Source organism: Pan paniscus, chromosome 22, assembly GCF_029289425.2.
Source record: "Pan paniscus chromosome 22, NHGRI_mPanPan1-v2.0_pri, whole genome shotgun sequence".
NCBI classification, from domain to species: domain Eukaryota; kingdom Metazoa; phylum Chordata; class Mammalia; order Primates; family Hominidae; genus Pan; species Pan paniscus.
The window spans coordinates 34,357,350-34,375,820 of NC_073271.2; the positions used below are offsets into that span (position 1 = coordinate 34,357,350).

At 41.1% G+C, this 18,471-nt stretch overlaps 1 protein-coding gene across 7 annotated transcripts in view; it reads left to right on the top strand.

The window, feature by feature from the left end:
• KCNJ15 (potassium inwardly rectifying channel subfamily J member 15) overlaps positions 1 to 18,471 on the top strand; it is a 145,852-nt gene that overhangs the window by 83,950 nt on the left and 43,431 nt on the right. For 3 of the 7 annotated variants that reach the window (XM_063601391.1, XM_055105195.3, XM_063601399.1), the window contains one exon: positions 9,800 to 9,939. The exons of 2 other annotated variants lie outside the window; for them this stretch is intronic. The gene's annotated coding sequence lies outside the window, so the exon portion shown is untranslated. The remainder of the gene's footprint in view (positions 1 to 9,799; positions 9,940 to 18,471) is intronic. 2 more of the 7 variants (XM_063601395.1, XM_063601397.1) reach the window with 1 other exon arrangement.

The following is an 18,471-nucleotide window of genomic DNA, read 5'->3' on the forward strand; positions in this document are numbered from 1 at the left end:
ATGGATGGATGGACAGATGGATGGATGGATGCATAGGTAGATGGATGGATGGATAAATGGATTGATGGATGGATGGATGGATGGATGGATGGATAAATGGATGTATGGCTAAACGGATAGATGGATAGATGCATAGGTGGATGGATGGATCGATGGGTAAATGGATGGATGGATAGATGCATAGGTGGATGGATGGATGGATGAATGGATGTATGGATAAATGGATGGATAGATGGATAAATGGATGGTTGGATAGATGCATAGGTGGATGGATGGATGGATGGATGGATGGATGGATGGAAAGATGCATGCATGCATAGGTAGATAAATGGATGAATGGATATGTAGGTAGATGGATGGATTGATTGAATAAAATGCTGAAGTTAATAGAATCCTCTGTTACTCTGTATGCCCATATGTTCTTCATGGCCACATGTAAGGTTAGCCTTATGATGAAAGATTGGCATTAGTATTGTCATTTTTATTTCAGCTTGTGCCTAGGTTACATGTTCTCATATGTTCCCCATAAACATTCACATGGTCCAGTGTGCAACTATGAAAGAAGCTTCCCATCACCTGTGCCTCCCAATCTCACCCCACTCACTGCAATCTGAGGAAGAAATCCAACACCAAACAAACACTAGAAAGCGCCTTGCTGGCGTGGGCTTCCTGTTAACTAAACTAAAATTCCATCTCTAGGACTCAGTGAACTGACAAGTGTTATTGCTTCCAAACTTGGGCTATGTTCACTCCATCCAGGTGCATTTCTACAATTCAAGTAAACATTTTCACTGTAAACTTATTGCTAGTAAGAGCACACCACATCACAAGGAACAGCAAATAGCAGACATATCTTTGTGCCTTCACACAGCAGCACAGAAATTATATCTGGTACTTGATTCAGTATCAGGTGGTATAAGCACTTCATCAACAAATGAAGAACAGAAGGGGTAACTGAGCAGCGACAAATATTTCGTTAAGTTCTGTAACCAAGATAGGAGATAGATTCTCACACTTGATTGCTGGGAATACACACATCCTATAAAAGCCAAGAAAGTTAACTAAGTGGCACAAACTTTATAGCTTATCAGTACAATGCAAGGCACTTCAGGAAAACTGGCATGATAAAGCTTGGTTTCCTAGGAACAAGCTAATTAAATTATATTTATTCAAGTAATCTAAACTATTTGACTATTCAAGTGGTTGGACAATAAAAGAACTAGAATAAGACTCAGAAAAGCCTAGTACCTACATTGCTCTCCCTGGGAGGTGCAGCAGCACTTTGAGGGCATGCAAATTGTTTATGATATTTTAAGGCAGCTCAGGATCTCTGCATACATTCTAGTGAAAACAGCAGATCTTGAAGGAACTGAAGTGCATGGCTTCTGTGTCCCACAATTCAAACATGAGAGGAGATGAGAACTCCTGTATTATAAGATGGCTTTGCACATGATTGTTCCTAGAGGTGAATTTTCAGGCAAAACAGAGGGAGCTCCCTGTCTGAGTGCAACCAGCAGGAAGAGGACCTTGATGCTGGCCACCTTTGCCCCTCACCATGGAGCTTCATTCCCTGATGTCTTCTGACAGAACACACGTGGTGCAGGACAATTCCCATGCCTTCCCTTCTCCAAACTGCATAAGGACCCTGGGAGGTAAACTGTTTTTCTCAGTTCACTAGTGCAAAACCATCTCAGATAAGTCAATCCGCTTGCCTCAGATCATTGAGTTAGTAAGTAGCAGCTCTAGAATTTGAATCTATAGCTAAGACCAAACCTACATTTCTCCCTTGCACCCCCAATGGACTTTACTCCTTGCCAGAAAGAAAGAATATAACCATTTAGTGTCCCAAGGCAAGAATTACAGCTTTGGTTCAATTTTGCTGTTGGTGTCCACACTGTAAAATGAGATTTGACTGGCAAGATAAGACATACCACTGAGCAATTTGAAAAACAAAACATAATGACGTTTGCCCAAGAGATTGCAATGATTGTTTAAATTGATAACCCAAGTACTCTTTCTGATGTGCGTACTAGGTGATATATGTTATTTACTGATTGATAAATGGTAAGGCTGCACCTTTAGAATTACTGCTGCCTACTAAGTACACACAGATTTCAGAAGGGAAGTGAGCAGAGGTGAGTTTTCAGTCATAACTCAACTATCACTCTGAGTTAGGGTGACCACAATGGCAAACCAAAGCCAGTGGAACAGAATGGCTGACAGATAGGAAATATTCTCCAGCATGTGATCAGGAATAAATGCATGGAGGTGAAACAACTCCAGGAATTTTTCTTAATGAAGAAGTAAAGAAAATACAGTCACTGCATGTCTAGTCTATATAGGTGTGGTCAAACACCAAGGAAACTAAAGGGTGTATGTTTGACTTTAATTTCAGAAGCCTGACTTTGGCTCAGTCATAATTCTCTAGCTTTTATTCTTCAGGTCAGATAGTCAAGGAGAAGAAAAATAAGAAAAACAAGTACCCTATTATTAGGCATTCTTTATCATCTCTTTTTCCGCTGCAGTCTCCATCATCTCTACGTGCACATTTGATAAGCTGAAGCGCAATGATAGAATAAGATGATCTTGGACAGCTTTCTCTTTGAATTCATTTTTAGCTTAATGTATTTGTTGTGGCTTCTCTAGGAAATGTTTGCTGAATTAGCCCCTGTGCCTTGCTAGGGCTGATAAGGAATAGGTGGGATTTAATAGTCAAGAGTTTGAGTTCACAACACCCTCTTTCTATACTCCTGCTAGTCCTTCAGTGTGAAGTCCCTTAGATTTTTATGACAACTGGGCTGAGATCTTTCACTTTACGTAACTTAGCCAATTCGCATTGCTCAGTTTTTCCACAATAACTAGAATATTTGGCAGAAGGGTACAATTTTGCAATGGGAAAGCTCCCAAAGTGAAAAACCTAGTTGTTTACCCAGTTCTGCTAATAATAAATACCCAAGATGAGACCTGGGACTTCTCCTAGGCCCTCTTGCATTGATGCCAGGTAGAAGGAGGGGTATTAGTGCAGAATCTGGGTTTGAATGACATTCTTCTCTGTGGATATTAGAGGGATAAACTGTATGGATTGATAGGGAAGTGGTTCAGGATGTTACAAATGAGGACGTTATAGCCTAATAATATCACTACATGCTGGAGCAAATAAAGGGCCATAAAACATGCAGTGTGTACCCAGCTAGCTCTTCCAGAGGCCAAGAACTAAACTTGGAAAAGGATGAAAGAGGCCTGATCTATGCTCAGGAATTGAAATGTCATAGCAAGAAATATCAGTACAGAAGAGATCTGGAGGTTCACGTGCTTCAGACAGTTTGATGGAACTTGGTGATGAAGGATGTGCCGGAATACAGCAGGTAGAATCAAACACCTGGCCTGTCCATTGATATTGCCAACTTGAAAGACAGGTATCCCATTGGCTTGGTGATTTGTTTTTAAAGCTGAAATGTGTGACTGATCATCAGTCAAGCACCAATTGACCAATTGCTAAAATATGAAAAGGGAAGGAAATGTAGAATGAATCACTACTTTTGTCTTCTCCAGTTGATCTTTGAAATTATTCAGGGTGATAATCGCATTTTCTGTAATATTCTATTTCAAATATTGTAAAGTGGGTCTTGGAGTGTTGGGTTCAAAGTCAATCTGTTGTATGTAAGACAACGTGTCTGGCCATCTGGTAGAGATAGGGTCCACGGCACACATACCTCACAGTCTGGCCTAAGAGCCTCCCTGTACAGTTGATTCAGAGTTAAACCACAATAAGACAACAATAGAAGAGGTGGGGGTAATACAAGCCAGCATGCCACACATTGATGAATGATCCGGTGAGGCTTTCAAAGCAAGGCGGGATTACTCTGGTTGCAGTGGGCTGGAGAAGGTAACTGTACTTAGCAGATATTGCTTTTCTATTTGCCAGCCCACACTGTCAACAGTGGAAAACAGTCATTATCATATCCCTTCTTTGACGGGAATTGCCACAAAATAGTTCACTTGGTAAAAGCCTGTCTGAGGTGAACCAGGAACAAACGGTGTGTATTTAACATGTGGTGTAAGGTTGCACCAACAATAAAGGAATAAAGTTCAATTTGAATAAGGCAAGAGGAAACCGGATCACCCTTGGGTTCATGTCAGTGGTTGCTTCACAGTTTCTCAATTCTGAAGCCATGCTGCTGATAGGGACCTAGAATCACCAACTAACTCCAGTAGAAGTTTAAAGGACACTTCCATACGGAGCCCCTATAGAGAGAGGCGGGCACTTCATGCACCCAACTTTTAAGTATATACATTCCCCCCTGACAAAGTTAGATTTTACAGATGCCGTGGCAAATGTGCACTCAGTGCTAACAAATTAGGATATCAGGCCTGTATTAATGCTTTCATTTTCCAATTATTTTTTATTGCATTTAACAGCTGACTTCAAAAGAGCTGAGGACACACAGAGGAATAGGGTGACCCATCATCGCAATTTGCCAGCGAGTAGGGGATTTCTTAGGATGTGGGACTTTAAGTGTTAAAAACCAGGGCAGTCAGTGGAAAATCAGGATCATTGGTCACCTTACAAAGGAATGACTTGGAGGTAACATTTTTATTAAGTAAGTTTTGCATTTTTGGATAATTTTTGAACCATCTCATTTAAGAAGAATGTGGATAAAATAGCTTCCATGTCTTCCTGAGGAGGAACGCTTTGTGTTGAGGATGGTGGGTGGTGGGAAGATGGGGAAACCTCCAGTGGGAGGCTAGAGGTTGCTTTCAGCTCCATTTACTTCTCCCAAGGGAAAGCTAAAGGACAAGGGGAGACAGGCGATTCTATAACCAAAGCCATTTTTCTTGTGATTTCTTGCTGTCTAAACTCCATGAGGCTAAGGCTAGAGTTACATTGCTAAGCTGTCCCAGAGGTCAGATCACTTGGCTCTTTTAATCTTTACTTAAATAATCTTTAATTATTTGCTCTTCATTTTTCCTGGAATGTCAACAACCCTACTTTGTCTCCACCTATGGAAATCTTGTGGGCTGCACTCAATTGTTCCCACCTCTGGAAGGCTACCTTCAAACTCCCAGGTAGAGTAAATTCCCCTTCCTGTGGGCTTCTAGAATATTATGGTCCTATAACACTTATCACACAATATCATGGTTAGCTATTTGTCCATCTTTCTGCTGAACTATAATTTACTCCAGTTTAGGAACTGGAGGGTCTTTGGAACTCAGCAAAAAGAAGGCATCTGATTTAGTTACTAATCAAACTAAATTGACATGATACCAATAACAAAGGTTTCTATTAGTAACAAGAAAGCCCTGCTAGGATTCTCCTGGCATTTTGAGGAAAAGACTATATGCATAATAAAATCTCGTGCATCTTAAACGGAATTCCACATTTTAGTGCTGAAATTCACGATTTTATTTTAATTGGGAAACTGACAAAGTGGAGGAGGATGGGAATATTGAGGGATTGAGGAGCAATGATTAGGGGTAGTAATAGCACCTGCACCATGGATTGCAAAGCATTCTATCACTCACAGGATTAACCATCATAGCCAGTGCTGCTGGGAGTCTGCCCCAAGCCCTGTGAATGTTCTGCACTGCTTCTGAGAGCCCATTCCTGTGCTTCTCTGTGTGTATTAATTTTAACAGCCTGCTGCCCCTACCACCATCTTCATAAGATTGCCCTTGGGCTATGGGAGCCACTTCCACTTCCATTGCAGATGCAGGAAGCCAGAGCCCTTGGGAAATTGCATGCTCCCATCACCCTTTCTACTCTCAGTCAAAGACTGATGGGCAGCATCATGAAAGCCCAGCTCTCTTACCTAGGATGCTATTTTCACTCCAGAACTCCCTCCCCAGGATTAGGCAGGGACTGGGTCTTGTCCTTGTCCTAAAATTGTACCCTGGCTTCTTCCCTTCCTGACTTGCTTTCCCCACACCACTTTGGGTTCCTCCTGGGAGTACTACTTTAATAAATTGCCTGCGCATTTTTGTCTCAACGTCTATTTCCATATAATCTACCTCCAGACAAGATTTTAATTTTGTGGCTTCCCAGGACAAGCTTCTTGCTAGAAAGACCCAAAGGCAAGTAGGTCCTCACCTCTGGCCTGTGAGGTCTGGAAATGGGTACACATTATGCTCCAAGACTCACCTATATTCCAAGGAATCATTTTCAATGCCTCTAGGATAAGGATGGTGAGAACAAACTGGAGACAGCTGGCCATATCATGATGCACCTGTGGAGGGCTCTTTAAGCTGCTAGATTCATGGGAGATTCTGCGGAAGTTTTAAGAACTGTTGTAAGCTTCCATAAATAGCTCCATATCTAACCCAACTTAAATAGAATTTATTCCAAGGTAAAAATATTTTTTCCCTCTCATCACACTTTAAGGTTTTTTATGTCTTGATTCAAGCCAAGATGAGGATTGGAAACATTATAGCATTTTTTTTTCTTTTTTGGAAATTATTCTTGGGAAACAGTTCTCTTGAAAAATTTGGTTCTTGTGAACTCTTCTGCCCAGTATTCAGATGTCATTTCAGATCTTCATAGAAAAATCCAGACTTCTATGTATTTTCTATGCAAATTTGACACAACTAAGAGTCTTTCAGTTAACTGTAGAGGTGGGGGTTGGGGAGCAGAAAGAAGTAAACACAACTTACTGAATAGTCATTTATATTTGTTTTTATCTTCGGCTAAAAGGTCAGTAAAATTAACCATGTTCAATTATGAAATGATTAGCTATGTTATTTCATGTAATCTTATACACTAGATTTCCCACTTTACTCCTTAGAACCAGAATTGTGAAACAAATTTTACTCATTGGATGAGAGAGAGATTGCATGGCAGAAAATATTATTTTGTCAGGATTAACAGTTTGTCCTATTTCCCTTAGTTAGTTTCAGAAATTTCCAGAAATACTTAGATCATTCAGTTGTTAAAGCATGCTTAACAAAGCCTGGCCTCTATGACAGAAGTCACATAGACGCGCATTTTAGAATTTCCCCACTCACCTCTCAACCCTGCAGTCATACATTTATAATATCTCATCTCCTTTGGTAAACTGTCAGATCTGCAGCCTCAAAATCTAATTGTTGACATATCACCAAATGAAAAGTAACAAAAACAGGTAAACATCACCAAAATGAAGAACATTGTCTTAGCATTTAAACTTTAAAATGTATTTCTACTACTCTGGACTCATTTTTTCCTTCCATCATCTTTAAAATTGTTATAAATGAGTATCTGCTCTACTGCGTATGGTCCTGCAAGAACTAAAACTTCCCAGAGTATTAAACTGTGGTTAAAATTCATGCAGTATGTAACTCGATGCTGAGAAGAAGCTACATATGCATATGTATGCTCAAAATATAAGAATTTAAGAAAAATGTACGATGATGAAAAATGCATGGATTGAAAGTGAAAAGAGCTGTTTTGAGCTTCAATTCATCGCTCTGTAGCTGTGTGACTTTGCACAAATCACTTATCTTCTTTGGCTTCCATCTCCTTGCCCTTAAAATACAACTAATCATGCCTACATTTTGATCTGAGCATGGACTTAACAACATTTCTGGCAGTGTTTTACAAATTGAAAAAAAGGTGTTCAAATGTTAGTTTAAGTAAAGCTTAGGCTGGAAATACAGATTAAATATAAGGAGATAATTAAAGTTCCACGGTAACAAATCATGTCTTCCATATGTAATCTTTTGTCAACCCACTTGACAAATATGCATATTTTTTGAGGGACTATGATGTGCCAGATATTGCTGGAAAGATGTTTGGTGAATAAGACAGGTACCATTGAGCTCTAGACTGGAACACAGATGGTAAATGGAAAAGCTTTAGGGCAACTTCAGACAGTGGTAAGTGAGATACACAACAAAAGGAGTCTTGGGGCACGGACTTGGATCAGGACCAGATCAGGTAAGGACCTCCCAGAGGAGGTGCCATTCAGGCTAGGACCTGAACAATGAGTCAGCTCGGTGAATGAAGGCCAGAGGGGACCATTCCAGGCCGAGGAAACAGCCCCTGCAAATCATCCCACCTGAGCAGCTGGTATATACTCAGATCCTTTAATTCTCAGTTTTCCCTCTTTCATCGTTCTGCACCTCTGTGCTTACCTGTTTTCTATGGGACTTTTAGCATATCCTCGCGGGAGGTCTATCTGATTCTAGACTCCGGGAGTACCAGCTCTAAGAAGTCCAAATCTTGTGTAGCTTCTTCATCCTCCTGCCCTGAACCCCTGGGAGCCCAGTGTCTTCTTTCCAGGGCCACCATTTATACTCCCAGGCTGAAAAGGAGTCCCTTGCTTCCAGGGAAAGAAAGAGCAAAACAGAAGGAGACTGAGGCATACCATCTCCACTGGGAAAACAGAAATGGAATGATTTATGCCCTGAGCTTTGAATCAGGAGGGAGAGGGGGGAGAAAATAAGGAAGTCTCAGCCCTTCCTTCCTAAAGACAGAATGACACCCCATCCCTTCCAGCTCCCACTTAGTTCAAGCACCCAGAACAGCAGCAGCTGCACTTGGGGTGAATTGCGGAGCCCAGTACTCTGGGGAGAGGAAGTATCATTCATTTCCAACAGAAGCAAAGTGTTCGTCACCCTGTCTGCTCTATGTCAAACCAGATGCCGTGGTCTGGCCCCACCGACATGCCTGGGCAGGGGACGTGTGGGTATATCATCGTCTCCCATGGGAAACAGACCGTTTGCGTCTCTTGGCATTGCCTTTGGACCAGTGTAGAGGGCTCTCTCTAGGGGAAGTGCTTTTGAAAAACCCATTCCATCTCTCAGGATTGACCACGATCCCCATGCAGTCTGGCCATGAGAAGGCCAGGAGAGCACATGAGCCTTGGACTGGCCTCCCTTGATGTGGTGGCTGCAAGAGTCACTTTGCATAGGATGGACATATAACCCCATTCCCGAAAGAAGCTTACTGCCTCTGCTTCCAGAGATCTTCCATTAGAAGCCTTCTTCAAAGATGGAATTCTGACCATTTCTCATAAAGATGCCAGACTATGCAAGAATGCTGGAACTCAGATGCCAACATGTATCCCGAAGCCCAATTTCCATGATCCAGAAGAACCAAATTTTGCCCATGTCTATTCAGCATATATATATATATATTATATATATATATATATATATATATATAATATTTATCAGGGAAAGCAGGGCAATAGAAAAAAAATCAGCTCAATAAAGGGGTTGAGCTAAAAACATGAGTTTTCCTCTGTGGCATTTTGCTTAGGTGTGTTTGACATAGGTATAGTCTGTATGGGTTCATTCTGATTCCACCAGGAGGCAAGAGATTTTGTTAATATTCATTTGGGGAGGAGAGAGGAGAGAGAAAAAGAAAACATGGGATAAAGGAGAGATTGTTAGAAAAGGTAATCTGGTTATTTATTTATAGTTTACTTAGCCAAAGGGACCTTAAAATGCTTTGATAAGAATGGCCAAAGTTTCTTCAAAGATTAACTGGCATTCTTTAAAAAGGCATCAGTTTTCTTTTGCACAGGTGTTTGGAGAGCCCGGACTGGATGCCCACTAGAATCCTGTGCTGGTTTGTAGATTTCCTTAAGACCTTAAGACATGCTGACATCATGGTCTCCTTTCTCAGATTCCTTCTCTCTTTTTCTCTTTCTCCCCCACTCTCTCTCTCTCTGTCTCTCACTTTCTCTCCTTTCCTCCCTCCCTCCCTCCTTCCCTATCCCTCCCTCCTCTGCCCAATGTCTCCCAATCTCTTTCCTTTCTCTCTTCAGTTCCTCCAGGTAATTCTTACTCAAACTTGTACCAACTTGTTTTTGACTGACAGTGAACAGTGAGAGAGTTTTCTTCATTTTGAGGAACCCTAAACACCTATCTTTCCCAAGGCAACCTGTCTGGACTGAGCATTTCTCTGACTTGACATAACTTCCCATCCAGCCAGGAGTCTGCACTCTTCAGTCTTTGCAGGTAAGAGGTACACGGCGCTTATGTCAACTCTGGGGCATGTGGCACGCTGGAGGTATTTTTGAAAAACTTTACTTCTAAAGGTAATGAAAACGTTGTGATTCTTTTAAAGCTTATTTAAATCATTTGAGACGCCCGTGCTTATCTGGGGGAATTTACAAGTGCTGTTTGCATGTGGAAAACGGGATTTTACTTAATGATGGGACAAAAAAAAGTGTTTTATTCTTGCTCGTGAAACAATATCCAGATGTTGTCTTGTTTGCGGTGGGTGTACGGGGGTCTAGCTTGCGGGACAAGAATTACTCCGACTTCTCTTTGCAAGGGTCTGTCAGAGCAAGTTTGTTGATTTTCAGCGATTACATAGTTCTTTGGCTAATTCTGAAGCAGTTACTTTCCTTTGTCAGTGGGGAAATCAGTTTAGATTGCCGTAAGGCGAAACCTCGCCGGAATATTTTAAAATCTGTTACCTATCCTTATGAGAAAAGTTATGTAAGTTTTCTGTGGTAGGTGTAAGGAATGTAAACAATCCTGAGTTTGGAAATATTATGAACTTTGTTCATGACCCATGATTAATATGTTTTTTAATCTGTGTATAATTTCATGAGAGTTTAGACTATCCTCAGCTAATAAATGTTATACTGGGTGAAATTTCCACATTGCTCCTGTAACGCCAACGTTTTTCTCCTCTGTACTTCCGCATTTAGTCACTTGAAGGAAATAAGAATTTATTGTTCAATAGACATTTCTGACCTCATAATTTCTTTTAACCCACAGGTTAGAAAACTTACAACGAATGTAGTATTTGACTGTGGAAAACTAAAGACCAAAAATGTGTACCATTAATTCAAATGTTTAGATTTATCTTTTTCCCCTTTACCTGTAAGAGGGATTTTGAAAAAAAAAAAATCCAAGTGATTCTTAAAATTCATTTTTTGCAACCTCAAGATCACAAGCACACACTCACACTCATGCACAATCAACTGTTATCCCCAATCCTATCTTATTTTGTCCTCTTGTGAATGTTTAAACAAATATGAAACAATCGGTAGTAATAGCCTTAGGTGACAAATTCTCTCCTATTTAAAATTGTCCTAAAAATCAAAAGAAAAGTGTCCCATAAAGCTATAATACATTTTTAAATATCATCATTTTGTGAAAACTAAATACAGTATCAGAGACACTTCCAGCCGATTAATTAGGTAAGTAAGCACTTACCTCACACACAGCTTCCCCGGGCGCTGTTCTTTCTTCCCATACCTTCTAGGGTTTTACTTTTTAGCAGTTTTTCTCCTTCTCTGTTAATATAATAAGTGACCATCCAGGGAATGACCCAGAGGCCACAAGGCAAGTCTTCCCGAAATACTGAAGATTAGAAGAGTTTAACCAAATTGCTGGTAGCAGCATGTCAGAAACGCTCATCAAATAACGGAACAGACCTTTCTTCACTGAATTAAATAAATGTAGAAATAGTCTGGGGGTTTTACAGAAATTGCCTTAGTTGAACTTTGTGATTCTGGTTGCTTAAGGAAAACACATTTTTCTAAAACGTCCTCTCTCCATGTTTCCACTCCTTCCTCCCACCAACAGTTGTGGTCATTTTACAGAAAGTCTCATTTCCCCAATTTCCTCTCCTCACACTTCTCACCAGTGCAGACAGCCAGTGTTTCGGGGGGAAAGAGAGCGAGACCCCAGGCTGCACATGCCAGCAAACCTGAGAAGCCAACAAAAGCAGGTCTCTGGGCTCTTTCCCATAAGGCTCAGCACAACCTCACTCTGCTTCTGCATCGAGGAAATCTCGAAAGGGCTGTGCTTTCTTGGGGCGTGTGTGTGTGTGTGTGTATGTGTGCGTGTGTGTGGTGTGTGCAATTATATACCTGAATAACAATGACATACTCGTTATAAGAAAACTCACCAATATGTGGCTTTAGGCACGGAATAGAGAGGCAAAGTTATTCGGATTTAATCAGTACATGTCAAATCTTTGGAATATCCTTTCCTGTGCAATCCCCTCTCATCTGTTTAGAGACTCAAAGCAGCCCACGAACTTTTTTGCATACTTTGCCTCAGAGTCCAGGGTTGCTTATGAAATGTATTTGTGTGGTGGATGCGTCAGAGTCTTAGAGCCAACATAACAGTCCAGAGACTGAGCTGTAAGCATGATAAAGCTGTCAATGACTGGCCCGTGGGAATGCGTGCTGAAGGCATATACACCTCCCTAATCATTTTCTTCAGTCTTTAATATGTAAGTGATACAGCTACCGTTATTTTTTTCCCTGCAGCAATTCAAGCATTGCACCCCGGATTAAATCATGTATCTCTAAATATGTTGTTTTAATTCTTTCAAGTAAAAATAACTCCACACCGAAAATTGTCAGAAAGCCATTACATGAGTTAATATTAACTTTTATGTCTGCAAAGATGAGTTTGTTGCTTATTCATGGGCAAATACAAGAGGCAAGTCAGACAGAGGTTATTGTCTACCTTCTCTCTCTTCGGTCCTTTACCTTTATCTCATAAAAGCCACCTCAGGAGTGGGGCTTTTGGTGCAGCTGATGGTGGGATAAGGCCGGGGAAGTCTGGATCTAGAACAAAGTGAACCAAGGGTGAGCCTTATTCTGTGCCCCTCAAGGATGCAGTGCCCTGGAAGGAGACAGGTCTGACTGAACACACCTGGCTCAGGTAACTTCCTGGTGCCAGTTTTGCAGACAGATGAAGGAGCAGTGTGACCCGGTAGTAGCTCCAGAGACAAGCAATCTAAGAAGTGCTAAATCTTCCCTAAAAGAACACAAGGAGCCTGCTCCTACCTTTAAAAGGAGAACTAAGGGCAGAGAGGGAGAGAAACTAAGTTATAATTTATAAATAAAGGTTTATAAACATTTAGGAAATGCAACTTCTTTCTTGGATCCTTTATTTATAAGTTCTGACTTAGTTTCTCTCCCTCTATGCCCGTGATTCTCCATTTAAGAAGTTTTATTTGCTAAATATTACTCTGTTGAAATGAAAGAAATAAAAATGAGGGAGTAGATATTTCTGATAAAAAGGCCAGGCGAGAAAGTTGAACTTGACAGGTGTAGCCTCTGGAACACGTCTCTGGATGAATTCAGATGATAGTAGGGGGATCTCCACTCATCGTAATGCAGCTGGAATACACATAGTGAATTCTGTCACATGCCCAGGGAGAATTTCAGTCAGAAACATCTGTGCTGTTTTCACAAGGGAAAGGTCAGAACTCCATGAGGAGTTCATGTATCTGCATTTCTTTTGATGGGCATTGTGCCTCAACTAGAGAAGAGATCAATAAGCCAATAGCCGCCACTATCCAATTTGAATCCAGAAGTTCACACAACCTAATTCCAGAATACAGTTTGTGCTTCTAGATGAAAAATTCTAAAGCACACAATTCCAGATATTTTAGCCACTATACAAAGATGAATCAGGGTCACGTGATCATGCTCACGTCAGAAGATGCAGGAGAAGGACAAAGTTTTGCATTTTGGTACAAAACACGCATGTGCCAGCCACCCGATTCGTTTCCAGTAGGGAGCAGTTGAGTGGAAGGTCATGTCTGCACTACCTTAGGACTGAGGACCTACAGAGGGAACACTGGAAAGAATTAGCAACATAATAAGCCAGGTTTTGTTTGATTCTGTCTCTCCCACCCTGCAGCTCCAATTCAGAGCAGTCTTAATGTGCAGGGATCCGCATAGAACCAGCCAAGCAGGCCCTCTCGTAGTAGCCTGACCAGAAGTCACAGAGGCTGTGTAGGCCACTCATTCCCTCATTCAGAGTTCAGACATCCTGAGCCTGCCCATGTCCCTGAGATTACAGATAACACGAATCCTCAGAGTCACCGCTGGGCCATCAAAGAAAAAAGAGGGTGACGCAGAGAGGGAACACTGCAGGGGGGAATGCAATTCTTAGGATGCTCTGAGGACCCAGGTGCCTGGGTTTGGGTTTCATTCACATCCTGCTTCAGTCGGAGCTGCCCTGGTGTTGGGCGGATGGCTATGGAACTCATGTGCATTTTCTTTACTGTCTACACTGGAGGCTGATGAAGATTTTTATGGACCCTTAAGATTGCACAATTTGGGGGCTTTCTTTAGAGAAAACAAATGCAAAATTAGGACTGTACTATTAAGTACAAGGATTTGGATAGGACCTGGGCAAGTGAGGAACCCTGAAGCTGAAGTTTCATTAACTTCTTGATAAATCCACTCTGTGTCATACATAGTAAAGCCCTGATACTTGTCTCTTGAATGAATGGTTGAATTAACTTATGTAAATTTTAGCTGCTGGCTGCTCTCTCAATAACTCTGAAAAATGATAAGCAAAAAATACCAATCATGTTTATCCATATCTAGTGATCAGTGATATATGGAAAACCAATCTTAATGCTATCTAGAATGTTTCTTGTTTCATTGGCACCTTGCCATGAAAGGTAGGTCCTTGTACTGTAGTTGAACCTTTAGGTAATATCTCAGCTCAAGGGTAAGATGCTATCAAAGCTGCTTTTCCTATGGTAGAATATGTGAGTACTGAAATTAACTGTGCGCTTTTTCCACTTGAAAAGCCCCCAACTTAAAACCTAAAGAACGTTATGCTAGTTGTGCCACTAGACCCTAGAATGGTATTGAATGCATGAATAATAAGCATCTTCCTGAGCAGACTTGAGGGCTTGCCCCAGTGGAATATCTGTGTCTCTGGTGAGAAGCCTTCCTCTTTTTTCCTTAGTTTCTATTAACGCTGTTTCCAATTTTCAATAGCAGTTAATTGTGTCATTTCTTGGTAGAAATGCTGGCTAAACCCATGCCTACCAAGCCAAATAATGTTCTCACTCAATGATGTTTACATTTTCAAATATTTGCCGATTGATATCTTGCTTCATCTTAGACCTCTTTGCCAAAAAATACAAGGTCAGCTCCCTGAATCTTGCTTTCTTGTTTCCTGAGTTATCCTTCATGTCTATTCCAACCTTTAAAGGACAAATTTGAAAAGTTTATCCTCTGCTTTGAAAGTTTATGAAATTTGGCATCATTTGTACTCTTCCTACCAACGCCATTCTCACATATCTGCTAGGAGGTAAAGAAAATATAATGAATCCTGGAGCACCTGGCTGCTGTGACTAGCATGCTCTAAATACTAAGAAATAAGAAACCTGCCCTGTCTTTTTTATATTGTCAGAAGTTTGTGGAAAGAATTTATATATGGACAGTGAGCTGTATTACATACAGACACACACATACAAGTGACAAAGGCAGTGTGGGTGTGTATTTAGCTAGGACATTAATAACAAAACTGACTGTGTAGGTATAGAGAGGCTATCCCAATGTCGACAACATCAGAATACAATGGTACTGTATTTTGAACGTCTTGTTTAATATATTTCAAATCTATAATTTTGACTTACAGTCAAAATTAAACATTAAGTGCACACAAAACAATTACCCTTTAAACAGTATTTTTAAAAAGTGATGTCATAGTGACATTGACATCTGACATCTTTTTTTTTTTTTTTTTGAGATGGAGTCTTGGTCTGTCACCCAGGCTGGGGTGCAGTGATGTGATCTTGGTTCACTGCAACCTCCACCTCCCGGGTTCAAAGATTCTCCCGCCTTAGTCTCCCAAATAGCTGGAATTACAGGCACCTGCCACCACACCTGCCTAATTTTTGTATTTTCAGTAGAGATGGGGTTTCACCATGTTGGCCAGGCTGGTCTTGAACTCGTGACCTCAGGTGATCCTCCCACCTCAACCTCCCAAAGTGCTGGGATTACAGGCCTGAGCTACCGTGCCTGGCCGACATTGATATCTTAACGTCACTCCTTAAAACGAGTTGGATATAATGTCAAACGACTTGATTCTTGTCAACAGGAATGCTGTGATAATCTGATTAAGGAAGACTCAGGGTCTTGGTTCCTAGGCCCTAGGGACAGAAGAAGGCTAGCTTCTCCCAGACAGGCCAAAGCTGCTTTGAGGAGGGAAGGGGAGGTGAAGTCTCCACTCCATTGCCAGCAGGACACACCTGCCTGGGAACTGGGGGAGAACTCTCAGAGGCTGACCCTATACTTCCTGTCTCAGGAGTCAGGGGACAGGGGTGATTCTGCTGATCAGAAGGCAGGAGGGAGTGTCCTGAAACACAATTGAATTTGACAGCAAAGCACTGTCTATCCTGGGAAGTTCTGCTGGTGAGCGGAGTCCTGTGAGGGTCCTGGTAACCCTATCCCTGCAATAAATAAGAAGGTCTGCACTCAAATAGGTTCAGAAAACCTTTCCTAGTTTAGGCCCCTCTTGAACCTTCACAGCAATCATTAACATTTTAAAAACCCCAAGAAGTTCTGCAGCAAAGACGTTCTTTAACTTTGAATCCAAGTTGTACATCCATTTTGGACCGCAGAACTGTCCACCACCTCCTCCCTGACCACAACTATGATTCCCTCCTCTGACTAATGTTTCACACAACCCCACTGGGGATGCTTTGGCCAACTGTGATGGGTGTGGAGTGGCAAGGCATCGTGCGATCCAAAGAACATGTGTGATGTCCAGGCTCCATTTAGGTGTAAGTGGTACTACTGGGGCCTGACTACCTCTGCATGTGACTGGCCAGCCTTCGGGATTGCGAAGTGGCTGCTTACAGTCAGCCCCAAAGAATTTTTTTTACTTTCTTTCTGTTTCTTTATGTCCACCTTATTCCTAAAAGAATTTAAGTGAATTTACAAAGATACATACACACACACACACACACCATGAAATAAAAGAGGAGGAAAATAAGAGTAAATGTCAAAAAGGCCATTTGATTAAATCATTTACTTACATAAATTTGACCTATTTTTAAAAATCACAGTTGAGTGCACACAGATCCACAGTGCCAGAATCTTACTTTTGAGCTCAACATTAAATATAGATCTTAACTACATCTGAACTTAACTTAGCTTCCTATTTGAACCTGGGAATCAACTGGGCACTCACTGAATGTAGTTTTACACGCACTGTATTTTACAATTCTTTTGAAAGACAATGTCCATTTTCCTCTGTGGATCTTTTAAATTTTATTTCACCTTTTACACCCCTTTATGTATAATTTGTTTATACTGAGATTGTAAACTTTCTTCATTGGCTTAGACTCAGGTCTGACACTAGCCTAAGGGAATAATCTCTGGTCCATCAGGCCTGGGCTGGGAACCCTCTGTGGGATTCCCTCCCCATTCCCGGAGATAGCTGGTTCGCCCTGCTTGGCCCCACTTTACAATGGCCTGCTTACTTGTCCCTTTTCCCTACAGGGCTGCAAACTCTTTGACAATGGAGATTTTATGTAGTTATTTCTTTGTGCTTTCAGGGCATGGCCCAAGGTATTCTTCAAGCAATATGTATTGAATCCACAGGCACTGACATGAAAGGCATAATTTTTGCTGTAATTACATCTTTACTTTCACCATGAACTTACATCTACCTCATCCTGCAAACGCACAGCAGAGACCTTTTTATCTGAAGTCTTTTGAAAATATGTGTATGTGAAAATGGCTAACTGGTGTGTTTCTCTCCCTTGGTGAATATTACAAAGTGATAGATTGGCTGCTAGAATTGCGTAAGTGGGGTTATTAAGGAGGGAGACATCTTATTAAGGAGTGACAAGAAACAGGGAACCATGTGCTTAAGATATAGTAGTTGTGTAAACCCAACAGAGGAGAAATAGAAAACATGCAGGTTATTTTGGAAAGAAGAAAATGAAGACACTTGAAATAAAACAGAAAAGTAAATACGGAGCCAGCAGGGTTCAGCATGGGAGTGTGGGCTGGAAGTCTGATTCTGAGGAAGAAAACAAGGGGAAAAAATAAAAGAAAGAATATACTGCAATCCCAGGCTAGAAAGGGGTGATTTGATCCATGGAGCAGCAAATGCAGAAAACAACAAAATTAGCATCATTTCAGTCTCCTTCAAACGCTATGTCTAGATCTGGCTTGTGTTAGCATACCTGTGGCAATAAAGGTATTTGGCTCTGAATGTGTTTTAAATTTTAAATTGAAGAGAATTTTCTAACATTTACCCATTTTAAAGATGAAATATTATAGGACTAAAACTTGTAAGGGCCACTTTTCTGTGATTACAATCAAGCGAATTTCATTGCAGCTGGGAGCAGCCTATGCCAGTATATGGCATTTCAGAGTCTAGGGCTGCATAAGGATATGTACATTTAAACATGAATTGTATAATTATGGATATTAACATGTCTAGTCCAGTATCCTGGGAATGTTCCCTAAATGATACTTTCTGCACAGCACTTTGCTTAGTTTTCAGTATCTGAAGAAATGGTCTGACTTGCTAGCCCTGTGGTTGGTAGAAATGTATATTTGATGGGTTTTTTAATCAACTCTCACTCAGATTTTGAATAGTCAGGCTTTAACCCTCAGTGATCTTCACCAAGTGTATTCTTGCCAAGGGCTTACTCTGCAGGAGGCTGGGTGGTCCGTCTTATGTCGATTTAGAAGATATAAGTGACATCAAGGACTCAAGGAGCCTCCAGACTGCTGCTGGACAGAG